The 17,324-nt window shown below is 37.9% G+C and overlaps 1 long non-coding RNA gene and 1 pseudogene across 3 annotated transcripts; one reads left to right on the top strand and one right to left on the bottom strand.

Moving 5' to 3' along the window:
- The first annotated feature begins 1,187 nt into the window (after window positions 1–1,187).
- Window positions 1,188–6,928, top strand: LOC103701616 (uncharacterized). Its single transcript, XR_001879126.4, has 2 exons — window positions 1,188–1,696; window positions 5,361–6,928. It is a non-coding gene; the product is annotated as an uncharacterized LOC103701616 (long non-coding RNA).
- Window positions 6,929–14,231: 7,303 nt separating this feature from the next.
- Window positions 14,232–16,738, bottom strand: LOC120112145 (zinc-finger homeodomain protein 4 pseudogene; annotated as a pseudogene). 2 transcript variants are annotated; one of them, XR_016398249.1, is made up of 2 exons: window positions 15,875–16,738; window positions 14,232–15,458 (listed from the first exon to the last, which is right to left on the bottom strand). The product of XR_016398249.1 is annotated as a zinc-finger homeodomain protein 4 pseudogene, transcript variant X1 (transcript). The 2 variants fall into 2 exon arrangements; XR_015972761.2 differs by having other exon boundaries at window positions 16,303–16,738.
- Between the last annotated feature and the right edge of the window lie 586 nt (window positions 16,739–17,324).

The following is a 17,324-nucleotide window of genomic DNA, read 5'->3' as shown; positions in this document are numbered from 1 at the left end:
ATCAAGTAGTTACGAAAAAAGTTGGTGATTGGAACCACCACCTATCAGCTATGTTTTATATCCATCCTCACCATGAAGATTGCTGCATTGAGCCAGTGAAATATGCAGTGAATGTATGGGCGCTTGCAATTTCAAGATTTTTAAACCACTTAAAGTATTATTTTTATAGAATTTAGCTAGAAATTCTATAAAATTTATAAAATGTGCGGTTGATTTAAACATGACCTTACATCAACCATACTCTACTTAACTCAAATTCTATAGGAAGAGAAAAAGATCTACATAGGCCTTTTTTTTTTCTTCCTATAGCCTAAAGTCAAGGATTCATGCAGGATTTGGATAGGCTCTTAAAAAAATATGAGCTAGATTGACAAACAGGTCTAATTTCTATGAAATTTTCAGTTCCATTTTGTAAGAATATCCTAACAGTTCTCAAAAATCTTGTATTTAGATGAAATATATACGGATCTTAAAAATTACTAATACATATTACATGGTTAAGAGATATACACCTAGTAGAATATTCATCCAATGACCCAATACAAATATTTATGTAAATTGATACATAATTTTTAAAATATGGTGTTCACATGTATATAGTACATGGTCAGATGATATACATATAGCAATAGTAATCCAGCATCTCAATATACACCTCCATATAAATCAATATATAATTTTTAGAACATATTGTTCATTAGTATACACCATATAGTTATGTGGTACACACTCATCGGCTTTCATATACATATTGTAAGCTTTTTTGATATACTGCTAGTAACGACCTAGTATACATCTCTAATTAAATTGATATACAATTTTTAGAATATAATATTCACCAATACATAGTATATGGTGAGACGATATATACCTAGAAAAATAGTCATCTAGCATCCCATTACATACCTTTAGATAAATCAATATATAATTTTCAAAATATGACATTCATCAGTACATATTACATTGCCAGATGATACACACTTAGCAAAATAGTAATCCAACATCCTAATACATATATCTAAATAAATTGATACATAATTTTTAAAATATGACGTTTATTATTATATAGTATACGGCCAGGTGATATACATTCGTTAGCTTCGATACATATTATAAGCTTTTTTGATTAAAAAAAGAGAGAGAGATTTAGATAAGAAGAAAGAGGTTTGAGGAAGGAAAGAAAAAATAAGGAAGAGATGAATTGATAAGGAAGAGGATTGATGGATCACCTTCTCATATGCGATTTTTTTTTTTTTTTTAAGTGACTAAACTGATGGGTTTAATGAGTAGCTGGGCTTGAGGGATTTGGCTTCTACCTTTCCCCGGTAAAATAAAAGGCCCGCATCTTCCCTCACGGGTCACGGCAAGCCCGAGGACCTCCCCCTCACCGCCGTCGGCTTCGATTCCGACAAAGCGCTCCTCGAGGCCATCCCAATCCCTAACCCTCGCTGGCGCCGGCCGGTAGGCCCTCGTTCGTCCGGGACGCCATGCGCTTGGCCGCCGGCGCCGTCTCCGTCGCCTCCGCGCCTCTTGCTGCCGGTGCTGAGGCTCGGGCCCGCCGTCGAGGGTGCTCTGCTGCGAGGAGATCGATGGTCGGCGGTGGAACTACGTCGTCGATTTGGAGGGTTCCTGAAAGCTCCGGAGGGGCTCGGCGTTGTAGGCCGTCTCGTTGCAGACCCCAGCAGCTCCAGTGGACGTAGGCTTTTCAATGTCTATTTGCTTATCACTCTCTTTCTTTCTACTGGGCTTGGCTTATTGTTCCTTCGTTCCTTTTAATTCATATAGTTTCATATTTTTAAATATTTTTCATTTTATACAAATTCTTGTTATCTTCTGTTTTATCTTGGTATTATAGTCTGTTCAGGGGAAAGTGCTTACTAATTCAGTCTGTTTGTCTGCAGCATTGCTGCTTTCAGTGAGAGGGCTAAGTAATTTGTGCAATATGTGTAGAAATTCTAAGTAAATCTAACATTTAGTATCGCAAAATGTTGCTGTACTGCAGAGAATATAGATCTTTAATTTATGTGAGTCTTCTTTTTATTTTGACTTTAGGAAAAATGTTGCAAATCATTGATTCGTTATGATTGGTCTTCTTTGATAAGTAGTTGCCTGTTGCTTCATTTTCTACTTCTCATATTTGGCGAATTAAGATTTGGAATTAATTTGACTGAGGTTGTTGAACGTTTGATCGATCTGAAAACAGAATTTAAGAAATCTGTAAATAGAAGGAAAGGGACAATAAATTGGGAAAGCTGTAGCAATGGAATAGATTATTTTTATTGTAGAACAGGGGAAGAAGTTTTCAATTATCCTAAATTCTCTAAATAGGATTAAATAAATGCCATAATATTTTCCCTTTATGTGTATAATAATTATGCAGACATGTCCTTCTCGATTCAGAAAATTGATATACATGAGCATCAATTTTTCAGAGGAAATTCAGCTAGATATGAGTCTTTAGACTGGGTTTGTACAACATTCAAAAAGATTGCTATCAAAAGGATCATAAGAAACTTTGAAGAGCTTGTCAAAATCTTCTTTATGATGAAAATAGCTATATTAACACCGGTTGTAAGGTATTTTAAAGAAGAGCAGGATTTGGAACCTCATATCTCCTTCTTCATTTTTTTTGACAAGATAACCTGAAACAAGGATAGAATTCTTTGGTATATTTTAGCTCATGAAGTGTCAATAGTTTGTTCTCTTTATCACTCGGCTTATATATAGTTGAACAAGCAGTCATATATTGAGTATTCTTCCCTGTGCTGAAATGTCAGGGTATTTGAAAGTGAAAGATAAGAAAAGCTAAAGATATCATGGATAATGGTTATGAGCTTTTTGTTAAAAGAATGATTTCCCTTGAAGTGGGGCAATGGGGGTTAGAATTTGAGAATAAAATTGTTTTTGTCATATTTGGAACTCTGAGCTGGGTGATTATAAACATATGAAAAGGAAAACAACAAAGCAAGGTAGACTAAATTGTCGATGATGTTTTGGTTACCGAAGAAGATGCAAAGTTCATGCTTTCAAGTTCCAGCTGACCATATTGGCTTTCTCTCATTTGTTTTTTCAGACCTTTGTTTGCATCATTAATTCTTTCTGATCTGAAGGGTTTCCTGCTTCAGCTAAGGACCTGTTTCTGCCAGTTCAGTGTGTTTTTTTTTTGTCCCATTAGTAAGCCCTACGAACACTGTGTTTATGTCCGGAACCGTTGTGAAATGGTGGATTTTAGTAGTGGTGCGAAAGGAGTGGTGCTTGGCCTTTTGAAATGTCCACTTTTTGGCTATATGCTACTCTTAGTAGAACAGAACATAATTTGACTTGTGTTATTGTTGATCTCACTGTATTCCCTTCACCGAACATAAATGCTACTGTTATTGCTATCTATGCCACCATCAAGATTCAGCTGACTAAGCCCCTCAGCCAAAAGTTATTTGGAGCTCACATTAAACTGACATTGAGGCTTCTATGAGACATATGTTCACATAATTTTTTTTGTAAACATCCTAGAAAAGCCATTTATTAGCGTGTGATTACACTTTTTAGTGATCAACATGATCGTGGTAAATGATTTTTGTTTACTTTTTAAGTTCCTGGGTCAATGATCATGTGTTGCCAACCTTGCTTGATCGGGATTCTTAATACTGGCTGCTTTGCTTATGAACCTTTTATCCTGTAAAGTTAATGCTGACTACAAATTAAAGAATTTACAGTGAGCTGATTCTTGATTATACAATTCAAGGTTAGTGCAGATTTGCTTCTTTTATTTTAGTTGAGTGGATAATGAATGCCATAAGCTGGTGGTTATGGGCAGGTTCAAGTCAAAAAATATCATGTTCATGGCTATTCCTGCATGACATATTACTGATATCGTTCCTTTGGAAAACTATGTTTGCTAATAAAATGTGTTGAGGGAGCTTTGCTAGAGAATTGTGGTATTTAAATTGTTGAGGAGAAAAGATCTGAGAGAATGCTTGGCTTCGATTGATATATTGAGAACAATAATGCCGCATTCATGAGTTGTTGGAACCTGTGCTGAATTTAAGTGTGGAACATTGAGGAAGGAAGATTGAAAAGGTGGCCTAAGATGAAACCTTGGAGTTGTTGATAAATACTAGTTAAAATCAAAGTATAAGTTTCACGAAGTATGTCTGAATAATTGAACTTGAAATTGAGTTTAATGTTGGATGAAATTTGGAAAGCAAAGGGAGATGTTAGGTCGAGATTAATGAGGAAAAGCTAATGGAGCTGGAGGATGTTCATTAGGGGTAGTTGTTTAAGTGGTTGAATTTAGTTGTACCTTGTGCCTTTTTGTAGATGACCTATTATTTGGAAAAAAATGAAAACAAGGTAGAAAGTGGGTAAAATATAGAACTCACTAAGAGAAGAGAACTTGTTAAGTGGTTGGGTTAAGCTATACTTGTGCCTTGTCTTTATTAAGTATAATTCAAATATAAAAAGAGAAGGTAGGAGTGGGTAAAACAGCATGGAACCCTTCAACAGAATCCATGTTGGCTTTTACATGGCATTATTCATGAACATTGTAAGGATCCGTGCGGGTGTGTGTTTAGTCCCATATCTGTTATTCGCTGAGAAGATTTTGGGTACTTATACATGACTAAGGAGCCTAAAAAATATCTTTCGGCTAGCTTTTTTAATTGAGGTACTGGGTTGTAACAAATAGTATTAGAGCGAACTCGGCCCATAGCCTATATGAATTAGGAAACACTGCAACATGGGCTCATAGAGGCTGACCACGAGCCGATCATGGTAGTTGTGATTAGATTTGAATGGATTTGAACCCTTAGCCTAACGAGGACGTCAGGGCTTGAATAGGATGAGTATGTGAGGACCCGTGTGGGCGTCTGTTTAGTCCCACATTGGTTTTTTGCCGAAGAGATCTTGGGTACTTATATAGGACTATGAAACCCAAAAAATACCTTCTAACTAGCCTTGTTGGGAGAAGTCCTAGGTTGTGACAACAAAACCCATGTTGGCTGTTCATGACATTATTCATGAACATCAAATGACATCAATTTGGTGTTACATGTTTTCACTCTTGTTATATATGATTCAAAGAATGCTCTTGCTACTAAAGCTTTGAAAACAAACAAAATTGATATACAATTCAAGTGCAGCAAGCATCTAATGCCTTCATTTAGGTGTTCCATAAATTCTTGGATTTTTGTCACTGCAGTCTGTTGGTATGTTTTATAGTTTATGTAAGAAGAAGTATTTGCAGCTAGCAATACTTCCTATAGATGGATTCTGGAAAAAAATTGTTTTCTTTTTTAAAGGGAAAAAAATGAAATCTACGGAGTCTAACCTTTGTTGCATCATTAATGTATCTTTTGGTGCAGGATTTTAAAGATCCTAGGTGGTGCCTGAAGGCTTTCCTGGTAGTGCTACCCCTTCTTATGTGCCATACATGACATGGAGAGCTTTGAAGGTATTCTTTTTGACAAAATGCATTTCTGATACTGAATTTGCACCCTTTGTTACTTGAGACTAACCAATTTTTAAATGTTATTGTGTATAAATTGGCTTTTAAGTATGTTGCTTTCCTATTGACAAAGTTGACTTTGGCAACCTTTTTTTTTTTACTGGAATAAAATAAAGTATTTTGACTTGTTTCTAGCTTAAGCATTTTGTTCTATCTACATTTTTTTCACATTGTTGTACACGGTTAATCAACTAACCTATGTGAACTTTGAGGCTCTATAGTTGTTCAATAGAGAACTTCTTTCAATTTAGTAGGTAAGTTGTTGCTTGTAATAATTTGTCAATGGTTTGACAACTGCTACCCATTCAGCTGTTTCATAAAGGAAAAAGGGGTTCCCATAAATGAACTTCCATTATCTTTTGTTCCATTATCTAATAACGGGAATATGTTTAACTATTTAAAAGTTTGCTTCTGATTTCATCCTTTTTGCTGGATCTGGTTGTGAGGCAGTTGCATAATATCTCTCTAATTACCAGTTAGATGGACTTGGGTATAGCCATGAATGGGGAACGTGGATGGGAGATCAGGTCAAATGCTGATAAGTACTTGTATTGCTACTGCTGGCGGACCAATCCCAATCAACTGCAAGGCCCATTTGTGGCTCTGGATACCACAATAAAACATTTATTAATCTTTAACTTTCCTCTTATTTCTATTTCAATCACGGGGCTCAGTCGTCTGAAAACATTTCTAACCTATTTCACAATGTGGATTATATTTGTTATAGGGATGGATTATGACAGAATCATTGCGTAATCATGGGAGAGCTCGGCTATGTGGGCTAAAAGAAGAGTAATGCTTCATAAAAATCGAGCAGTTTTATTTCTTTCCCTGGGACATCTCATGGTTTAAATACTACAATTGAGAGTGGAACTGGCACTCTATGCTTGAAACTAGCTCTTTAACTGAGATGACAGCCATGGCTACTCCAGATATTATCTTCCGTCACACTGTATCTAGATACCCTAACCCCAAATTGTATTCTTAGCTGTGGATCTTTCCAATCAGCAAATGGCAAGAAATTCATCTGTGTTCAGCTTGGAAGCTAACTGCTCTTGGAATCTATTGTCATTATGAACATATAAGTTGATTCATTCGTAGCTTGGCAAACTCCCTATAGTGAACACAAATTTTCTGAGCCGTTACCTTCCAGCCTTTTTAGTTATACCTTTTTTCCTCCACAAGATTTTGTAGTAGTACTGTGTTGAATACTCAGGAACACTGAGTTTCTAATGGAAGCCTTTTTAGGTGCAAGTCATTAAGTGGAATGGTTTGTGCTATGGTAGTTGAAGAAAGGGGATAGATCTTTCCTGACTTTACCGAAGTTATCACATCAGTGTATATACCTTTGTGTAACTTGATTTGTAAGTCATCTATTTTACTATGGTGATCAGTAATCAACAACAGGTGATAACAGGTTTGATATCTTCTCTTTTTTTTTTTCTTTTTGTTTGTAGACTTTCCTATTGCTATTATGATATGAACTGTTCCTGTTTAATCTGCAAAGCACCGGGTGATTCATTTGATCTGTAGCCGTTTTATAATCTTAACTTTTTCATTTGTGCACAAATATTGGTGAGTTGATAGTCCTCTTTCAGAGGCTAGGAAGGCATGCAAATATGAAATCTCAATCTGTGCAAGGATCTTTAGTTCATTTAAGAAGTAAAGCTCCAAAAGGTGCATTTATCTATTGATTGCAGATAAAGAGTAAAGGAAATGCATAACCAGCAAATAAATTGTACTGTGATAGTAGGATGGAAAGATGGAGGGCTTTCAAAGAATTGTTGAATAATGATGATCATATGCAGGGGCTAAGGAAAATGAGGAGGTTTTCCAATCAGGTAGAAGTAGATCAACTTCAGATGGATGAAAAGAAAAGGAATCAGAGCTTTAAGACAAAACACTGAACTACTGAAGCACGGATAAAGATGGAATACAGTAAGATAACTTAGCTAATGAGACCATTTAGGTGCCCTGTTTGGATTCTGGAAAATGGGTAATGGGTTTCCAGTTTTACAGACAACATTGGAGGAGAAGCATTCTGGAAAATCACAGCTCGGGCACAACAAGTCCCTTTTTTCCCCGGGACGAATTAAATCATCTTAAGAAACGTATTAATTGTCCCAAAATAAGAGATCTGTTAAAACTACACAGTCTGAGCGCCTCCTTAACCTCCTCAACTTCCTCTTCTTCATATAGTTTTTTCTTCTGTCTGCATAAGCATATACTATTACTGCGGTAATTTGTTTTAACATCCACACGGGCCCTTGATGAGATCTTAAAGACTGAGAAGGTGGCAGAGGGAGGAGAAAGTTAAAAAAATTGTTCCAATTTTGCGAATCTAGAAAACAAAAATTGAGGACTGTCACAGGACATGGCAGGATATGATAGAAGAGACATGAATGAGGAAAAGTTGAATTTGCTTTATGTTGCAATTTAAAGAACCTTTCTATTTTAGAAAAGTAGTTTTTTTTTTTAATGTAGTGATTAAAGCAAAGTCGGAGTATATCTAGATCCTAAAATAATAAAAAGACATTGTGCTTATCCAATAGTTTAAGATATCATAACATTTTTGCTGGAAAATTTTTTGAAGTTCCTGAAGGCCAGTTTTATTCTAAGCCTAGCCTTTCACCTTTTCTCATGTGGCCCTCTTTTTAGATCCTTATTGCAGCTTCTCATGCTTTGGGTAAATGACACTAGATTTTCCGGCAGAGAAACATAGCATTCCATAATCAATACGGACATGACACAAACCGAGGCTGGATACCACATACAAGGAACAAGTCCCTCTTTGTTAGCCTTATAAAGTTTCACTGTTACTAACTATTTATTACACTAGGTGCTGTTCAAATTTCGAACTTCTGAGTTCCTTGCAGTCCTAGATTTAGCTGCTTAAATTCCAGGAATTGGCTGTTGGTGGATCTCAGTTTGAGTTTCTGCAAAAAAAATTGGCACAGGTTTATCTTATTCTTACGTGCTAGGACAATGGCTTTATCTTTTCCTCTCTAGCCAGGATTCCACCAAGTGCAGTTTTTCCTTCTTCCTTCATCAACCTGCCACTTGTTACAGTACCAGTACTGTTTATAGGTGGAGTCAGCTTTAATGCCACCTGTATCCTCTCGTGAAGAGACCCCTCACCTAAGCCCGGCAGAGGCCAACCATTACCATGAAGCATTTACTGTGGATTTTTGTGGTGTGGTGAATGCGTGCTGCCATGGCCTGGTGCTGCTGCAACGAGATGATTGAACAAGATGGCTGTCAGGATATCACACTTTATTCCCCAATCTTGTTCGAGGTCTCACTGCCTGCCTTTTTGTTTGTCCATACCCACAGCTCTTTATTTCTTACCACTTTCTGCCAGAAATGATCAAAGGTTGAAGCACCAGAATACAGTTTTTATGTTGGAAACAAACAAAGTTAACCACCAGAAAGAGGATTTGAGAACATAAAAAGTCTGTAAACCATCTTGAATGAACCCTTGTTGTATGAAGGTAATCACATAAAGTGATAATCTAGCAAAGAGGCAATAAGTGTTCTGGAAAAAATTGAGAGAATAAAAGATAGGAAAAATTGAACAAGGAGACCTTCGGTTCAATTAATCATAGATTTCGATGGATATCAGCGGTAATTAAGTTCATCTCGCAATGAAGTGCGAACAAGTAAATTGTGATAATTCACTAAAAATTGTGTGTATTTGTATGCTGAAATGCACAGTGTTGTTTCCACCTTTAGTTTTCAAACCACTTCTGAATTTCTAGCCTGGCAACTATGTTTGAATGCCATATTTGTAGTGTCGGTATGTCGGATTACGGATAACTTGGCGAGAGACCAAACTAGATTTGGATTGTGAAAAGTCTTCGACAATTCGCGGACGAATCTAAAAGAAATAGATATAATGTATAAATGGAACAAGGTGTACAATTATTGTATACATAGAGCTAGTAGCACGTGAAATGCGAGCTTGAAGGCGACAGAGACAGCAAAACACAGCAATAATTGGTTCTATTTGTAAATAATTTATATAAATTCAGGAAGCATTGATTGATTTGCAAATAAATCCATTACCCTTAGAGGATTTAAAGAGTCATTTCATATAAAAAATTTGTGATATAAAAAATAGCACATAAACATTGTTTAATACTCTGGGGCAGTAGATCAAACTATTTAGGTACGGTACATATATTTTCTTTTCCCACCTCAACTAAGAGCATCAGTTCCACCAGCCACCTAGTTACCATAAGATATTAGGGCAATCAAATGCAGCCTGGTATAAACAAGCAAAAAGATCATGGAAACATCATTAAGTGTTTATTGTTTACCTATAATCCCTAAGACTATGAATAACCCTAAGACAATAATGTTTTTTTTCGCCCTAAAACTGATGATTCAAATGGACATATACAAAAAAGTCGAAAAACAGTAAATCCTGAAGCGCTCTAGTCAGCTTTTTCTCTCCGACCTGCTCTAGAGTGATAAGCCATATATGAGGTTACCCAATTTGTGGCCTGTTAGCTTCTCTGTACACGTGCTTGGCCTGAAATAATGCATTCTTTATGTTCCGGTTTGGATCGATGATGTAACATGCCGATATATTAGAGCTGCTATTAGGTGCACTTGTGCCTAACTTAAGCTTGCCTTAATCACTAAATGAGATGATGATGCATTGGTGTCTACCACCTTGTTAGGGGTGATGCAGCGGTCTCCATCATGACATGAGATGCAGGCCCTACATCTGACGTCCGATGGGTGTCCTTTGCTGACATTGTCTGTTGCGATGGCAACTCTACAGTAACCTTTTTCTCCAGAGCTTTCAATTTGCATATGCTTGGAAACAAACACTCACACTCACACACACACACACACACACACACACACACACACACACACACACACACGAAAAAAGGCAGGGATGTGAAGCTTTGCAAAAAGGAATACAAAAACTTTCTAATTTTTGATAGAAACATCAAACATCACATACTGATTTAGAGGAAGCCCAGGGCCCCCAGGTAAACCAAACCATAGCTCACATAACCACTCTTTAACATGGCCTTCAGAATTCAACCCCCCAACCTCTTGTCAGTGGCTTAGAGGTAGGAGGCAATGTTCAGAAGTCATGGTTATGGGTATGAATGGTTACCCTCAACCTCTAGACTCTTTAAGTTCATGCGTATGAATGATGAGTAATCAACTACTGCAAACAGTGGCAATGCACTTCATATTATTTTTTTTCCATTGGTTATGCCAATCTTTGGCATTGTTAAACATATAAAAGAAGCATGTTATCGAGTTAATATAGCTATAAAACTCTAGTTTCTTCTAAGATGATATAAGACATATGTCTCATAGCCCCATAAACTATTGTTTCACATGTAGAAATCTAATGGTAAAAGATGGTAAAGAATATGATAAGGAATCAGCTTATTTAAGCTTCCTTTTAAAATATTTGGATTCTTTCCTGCAAAACTAAATTCTTTGTTCATGACATCAATTTGTATTCGACATAGGTGCATCTGCTATGAGGGAAAAAAAATTGCAACAAAGAGTAACAAATGTCTCCTCTGTAAAATGGGAATTATCCCTACCATACAACAACTTCAGAGGTGCAATCCACATAATAGTAACTCCTTATCAACCATCGGTCCTGGAAAAGATCTGAAATGATATTATTGCCACAACTTTCAATTAGCATAAAAATGCTACCAACCTTCTAGTGAAAGAGAACGAATCATTTCTGCCCGCATCGAACATTCTCTTGACGGAGTGGGGGTGCAGTGGGGGCTGCTACGCGGGGGTGGGCTTGTCCCTTCCTCCCCCCTTTCCTTTTTTTCAAAGCAAAAAAAAAAAAAAAGAGAACGAACCAAGCAAACAAAAGCATATTACAAAACCCTCCCACATCGATTCATTTTTATTTTTGTTCTTTTTTATTTATTATTTATTTATTTTTTATTTCTGTCATTACTCTATATGATATGGACACAAATGCTCAATTGCTTTCTAGACGGGAAATGACACCAAACTCTAGACAGGAAATGACACCAAACTCTAGTACGTGGGGTGCATCAACCAGTTTAAATGGTTGAGTGCTTAATTGTACATTATGAGTTCATCGAACACTCAAATTTAAGACAACATTTTATATCCTTTATCCTTAGGACTCGTTTGATTTGTGGGAGGAGGAAGGAGGAAGTGTGGTCAATCGAAAAATAGAGAAATACCTTATCTTAGGTTAGAATTTTCAAAAGAGATAGATGAAAAAGTAGCTTTTCTGTAGAAATAAGATTCTCATATTTTACAAGAAAAAAAAATTCATACATAGCATGGAAAAGTCACTTTTCCACAAGCTAAGAATTGGTGTATTCTTTTTTCAAAAATATCCATAACCTTTTAGATAGAATAGGTAAGATCCTTTCTTTTATTAAAAATATATTAGGTATTTTACATAACTTTTTCAAGAAAAGTAGATGCTCAGCTAAATATAAGCCATTCTGAAATATGCTATTTTTTTATGATCAGCTAAATATGAAAAAATTATTTTTTCAAGCATTATATACTCAGGCATCAACTTCTCAGAAAAAATAATCCAATAAAAAAAAAACTTTTCTCACCAACCAAATGATGCAAGTGCAAGATTCAAGCCCTAGTCACACCTAAGCTATACATAGATTTCAAATTAGAGCGCAGTTGTGGAAAGCATTCTGGTTTCGAATTGGGCACTGTGGCATCTATTAATGTCTCCAACCTTTGTTATAAATGACATTAAATGGATGGCCAGGGTTTCTCATACACCTCACCAAGGCCATGGGCCCCTGTACTTGCTGGCGAGCCAGTCCAAACTGCGACTGTCCATTCCGAGATCAAGGGAGGAGAACACTAGCTAAGGGAACGAATTGGTCTGCATATAATTAAGTGATTACTTGCAATCTGAGAGAGTTGCATGAGCTGAGGGAGGGCTTGATTGACAACAAAAACTGCCATCTGATGTTAGTGAACTGCGCCATTAGTTCCATGGCCAGAAATTCTCTTAATTTGTTAATGTTAAGAACTAACTTAGGAGTATCAGATGATCTGCCAAAACTATTAGCCTGCCAAGGTGGTTGGATGACCTTATCGACCTTAGTTACCGACAAAAAGAATGTCATCAAGTCTTAGTCGCATCCATTAGAACTACAAAGAAAGCATTAAAGCTTTCTCATTAAAGCTTTCTGCTAATTTGTTAATGTTAGGAACTAGCTTAGAAGGAGTATACTAGATGATCTGCGAAAACTATTGGCCTGCTAAGGTGATTGGATGACCTTATTGATCGTAGTTACCGACAAATGCATCCGTTAGAATTACAAAGAAAGCATTAAAGCTTGCTTATTAGAACTTAGTGTTTGATATTTCTGCTTTGTAGTCTCAATAAGCAAGTATTGCTTGGTGGTTGGCCTCTTGGTTGCTTACTTTCCCTAGCCAACAGCTACAGGCCTCATATGGCAGAACATGCAGGACTGCAGGCTTGCCTTCACAGCAATCACATCTCACATGCTTTTACTAAAATTCAGTCATGAGTCTCTTCCCACCTTGATAGGAATTGAAGGCACTTTGAGGAACAAACATGGCTACCTTAGTTGCTCGGAAAGACATGGCCGGTAGGTAGAATTATTGCTCGTAACCATCGATCATTTATATCCTTTTGTAGAGCCTGCTCTTCACCTACATCTCCTTCTCATTTTTCCTTCATCTGCATGCATACCAAATCTTCTTGATAAATAAATCCCAACCTTTCTGAGGGAGGACAAGGCAGGGAAATTTAATGGGGACATCAGGCTTGCAGTTAACTATAGCTTTCTGATCTTAATTTTGTATCATTGTCTCCTAATCACCTCGATAAGGATGCCATATTAACCAGTTTTGTTGCTTCCTTGCCGAGAGAGAGAGAGAGAGAGAGAGAGGGAGGGAGAGTATATTATATATATATATATAATACTAGCTTTCTTGCTTCCTTGTCATGAAACTTGAAACCTGTTTTAAGTTTCTCCATCTTTTTGAGATGAGAGGAGTTTCAGTAGGTCTTCCATATCTATACTGCTGTAACATTCCCGAGATTTTGTTATGTCTTGCCAATGACTACTTCCATTTCCCTACTCTTTTTTCAAAGTAGTCCCTAAGAAGTTGGGTCCTTTACATTCCTCCATGTGTATAGGATTTGAAAGTGCTCATATATCATTTAAACATTGGAAGAAACAAGGAGACCGAGGCCTTGTGTTGTGTATAAAATTATATAGCCAAGTTCAATGTAATTGACTGCTGAATCTTCTTCTCTCGAGCATTAAGCTATATCTTCTTTTTTTTTTTCCTTCCTATTTTTGTTTTGGGGGGTGGTTTGGGGTGCATTTGCTGTTCAATGTCTTGATGATCTTTTGCTTGTTCTCTATAAAATGTAGAAAACTGCCTGCATTTGGCCGTTCATTTATGTAGCATTTAAAAGGAGAAATTATTGGAATGATCCCAACAATACTTGTCATAAACATAATAGAAACATATGCAGAAGGAATTGATGCTAATAATATAAGACAGCACAAAAATCAACACTTCACAAAAATTTCTTGCTGGCACAAAGAGAGGCACAGCCATCCAAATTCCAGTTATGAGAAGAAAGAAGCTAAGAGACACCCATGCTCGTCATGAAATTGCAGTTTATCTTTTAATGGATTAAGAGGAACGTTACTTAAAAAGAAAATAATATGACTAAAACAAGAAGCAGTTCATCAAGGGGTTTCTTCCTCATCTGCTGTGGAAAACCCATGAAAGCATTATGCGCAGTTCACATCCAAATGATCAAAGTCTTAGGTTTTTAGCCATTAGAAGAAGAAAAGAGAGAGAGAGAGAGAGCATGGTTGATGTCTACCAAACTGCCTAAGCTACATCACCTTAACAATCGAGAACTAACAAGAGAGATGAAATTCCAAAGAGTAACAAAGAAACGACAGTCAAAACATGCTACTATCTAAATCCACCTCTAGAATCAGCATTGGCCATAGAAAACCATCAGATTAAGACCGAGAGGAACTAAGAGAGGGAGTGGAACCAGCAGTCATTCAAGCTGGAGAGGGGGGCTCTTCTTAGCCAAGTTATGCTTGTTGTTGTGCATCCACACCTTGAGGACCCTCCTCTTCACCCCAATCTCTTGGCAGAACTGCTGCACCACACTCTCCTCCTGCTTCTGGAGCCTCCACCCGACCTTCTCAGCAAAGCTCAGCATCTTCTCCTTCTGCTCTGGTGTGAACTTGGTCCTGAACCTCTTCTTCACCATGGGAGGCCTCACCATGGCCCCACCACCGAACCCTTCCATATCATCAGACTCAGAGGTCTGCAGGGCTCCCAGGGGCATGATCATATGGTGTGGTGATGCCCTTGGAATGAGACTGTTGCCGGCAGGAGCATAGCCAAATGCCTCTGGTCCTGAGATCAAGAGCCCCTTCTGGCCAAGCACCTTTCTTCCCTTAAGGTGGTGGAAGCAGTCGCAGGAGGAGGACTCCCCTTCTACCTCTTTCCTGTGGAAGTTCCTGTGGCAGTTGCAGGCAGAACACTTCAAGGCCTCCAGGGTGCCCTCCTCACCGCTTGGCATGAACTCACCACAGCCATCAGTGGCATTACCACCAATGGAGGCTGCATGGTTCTTGAGGCACTCCCTGTACTTCAGCACCACTCCTTTCTTAGAGCTGTAGGGGTTGGTAGGGTGGTGCTGGTGGTCCTCTGATGTAGCTGTGGGCAGGGGAGGGGGAGGGGGAGGTCCATTGGAAGGGTGGTGGTGGAGGGGAGGGGTGTCATGGATGATGGTGTGCCCATGGCCACCAACATATGCGCTGGTTATTGGGATTGGGATTTCTCCTTCATGGCCAGAAAGATCCATTCTTTCTCTCTATCTGTGTGCTAATTCTTATCTTTTGCTACTCTCTTTTTTTTTTTTTTTGTCCTGGACACCAAAAGGAAAAGGTTAAGGACAGGAAAGAATTAGACCACTCAAATAACAAAGATAATAATAATAATAATAATAATAATCAGCTGTGGCTTGGGTCTGAGATTCTTGGGACTCTAAGTGAACTAATAATGAACCCACTTGCCCATTTTCTTTTGTTTTGGCAGAAAAACACTGAAAAATTGGAAGCTCTGAGACTCCAGAGAACCTTATCTAGGTACCCCGCTTCTTCTCCAAACTCTTTCCCAACCTTAGAGACCCAGCAGTGGAGGAAGATGGATAAGAAAATTAGCTACTGAATAAAAAGAGCACTGGCCTTTGCTTGCAAGAACTCTATTAAGTGAAAGAATAAGAAAGACACTCTGGAATTGGAATGAGAAGAAATCTTTGTTAATTGTGGACCAGTTCCTGACCTTTTCTTTTGAGGGAGCAGCAAGATCCTGAGCCTAAGAACCAAAGCCACCTAACTTAAGTAGTCTCTTGTGTGGGTGTGGGGGGCTTAGCATTTTCACCCATGTAGAAAACAACAATAACTCGAACAGTGCCTAAGCTCCTCAAATGCTCATTTCATTTTCTCAAAGTACAACATGATAACAGAAGCAGGGGAATTCCAGGTGATGGCTGGGGTTATGCAACAATGCAGAATGTTGGAGAAACTAAGACAAAACAAACCCACCTTGCCCCCTTCCTCTCTCTCTCTATTAAACTCTGGAGATAGAAACAAGCTATGGTAACTGGTTGCAAAGGTAAACCAGAGGTAAACTCTTTAGGCGCAGAGCATATGAAGAGATTGCTTTGGAGATTACCAGAAGGAAACCATTGTATTCCATCAATGACTTACAGGTGATGCGTAATGAATTCTCCAACACTGAATTCCAAGGCAAGATGAAGCCAATAAGAAGAACTTAGAGGCTGAGGTGAGGCAATAAACAAAGAAGGTCACCAAGGGCCGCAGGAAATGTGTGTGTGTGTGGGTGAGAGAGAGAGAGAGAGAGAGAGGAAATGAAGGTATTTTGGTGGAAGGGTTGTGGTTCGGGAACACTAAACAAGAGGCTTATAGTAGTAGTGAGGGAGCACAAAGGTTGGAACGAAATAGAGAGAGAAAAAGGAGAATTCTCAAAGGACAAAAGAGAGAGAGTTTTAGGGGATTGTGATTTAAAAAAAAAAAAAAAATGAAGTGTGGGGTGTTTGCTTTGCTTGCACTATCAGGAATCAAGCTTACGCCATGGATGGGGAGAGAGAGAGAGAGAGAGGGGACTGTAGTGTCAGAGGGAGAGGCACAGAGAGAGGGAGAAACAGAGCTATTGTCCCCACACATGAATTTGAAAAGGGAAAAATTAAACTCAACTACCAAAATACCCTCTCAGGACAATAAAAGGGCAGAGCTTTGTGTTATTGTCGAGCGGACCAACTGCTCACAGTCAAAACTACGTAAAAAAACCTCATAAGCTGCAAGGTTTCCTTCCATTTCTCTAGAGCTCTAAGCTTTTAAACAGTTTGGCCAGGACAGTGGGACAGGGATGGTGAAGATGCTCTGGTGTTGGATCATAATCCACTCATGAAGAAACTAAATACAAGCTTTTTGATTTTTTTTTCTTTACTTATGATGAGATTAAATACAACTTTTTTTTATTTTTATTTAAACTGATCTTAATATACTATAATGTCCTACAAATTGACTTCTTTGCCCTTATTTTATGTTTAGATTAATTTCAGTGCATCATTTTATAGTGAATCCTTAGGAGATGAAGATTATTGCACCTCACAAGTTAATTACTAGTGGATGACTGAGGTTTCAAATACTTCATGAGTTGAGGGAAGATAGAAGAAAGTCTTCCAAGGGGCTTCACAAGTGCTTCCCAT

The sequence above is a fragment of the Phoenix dactylifera genome, chromosome 13 (genome assembly GCF_051530095.1).
Source record: "Phoenix dactylifera cultivar Ajwa chromosome 13, Ajwa_hap1_PhDact_Kaust_v1.1, whole genome shotgun sequence".
Classification (NCBI taxonomy): domain Eukaryota; kingdom Viridiplantae; phylum Streptophyta; class Magnoliopsida; order Arecales; family Arecaceae; genus Phoenix; species Phoenix dactylifera.
This window is presented reverse-complemented; position numbering and strand designations above follow the sequence as displayed.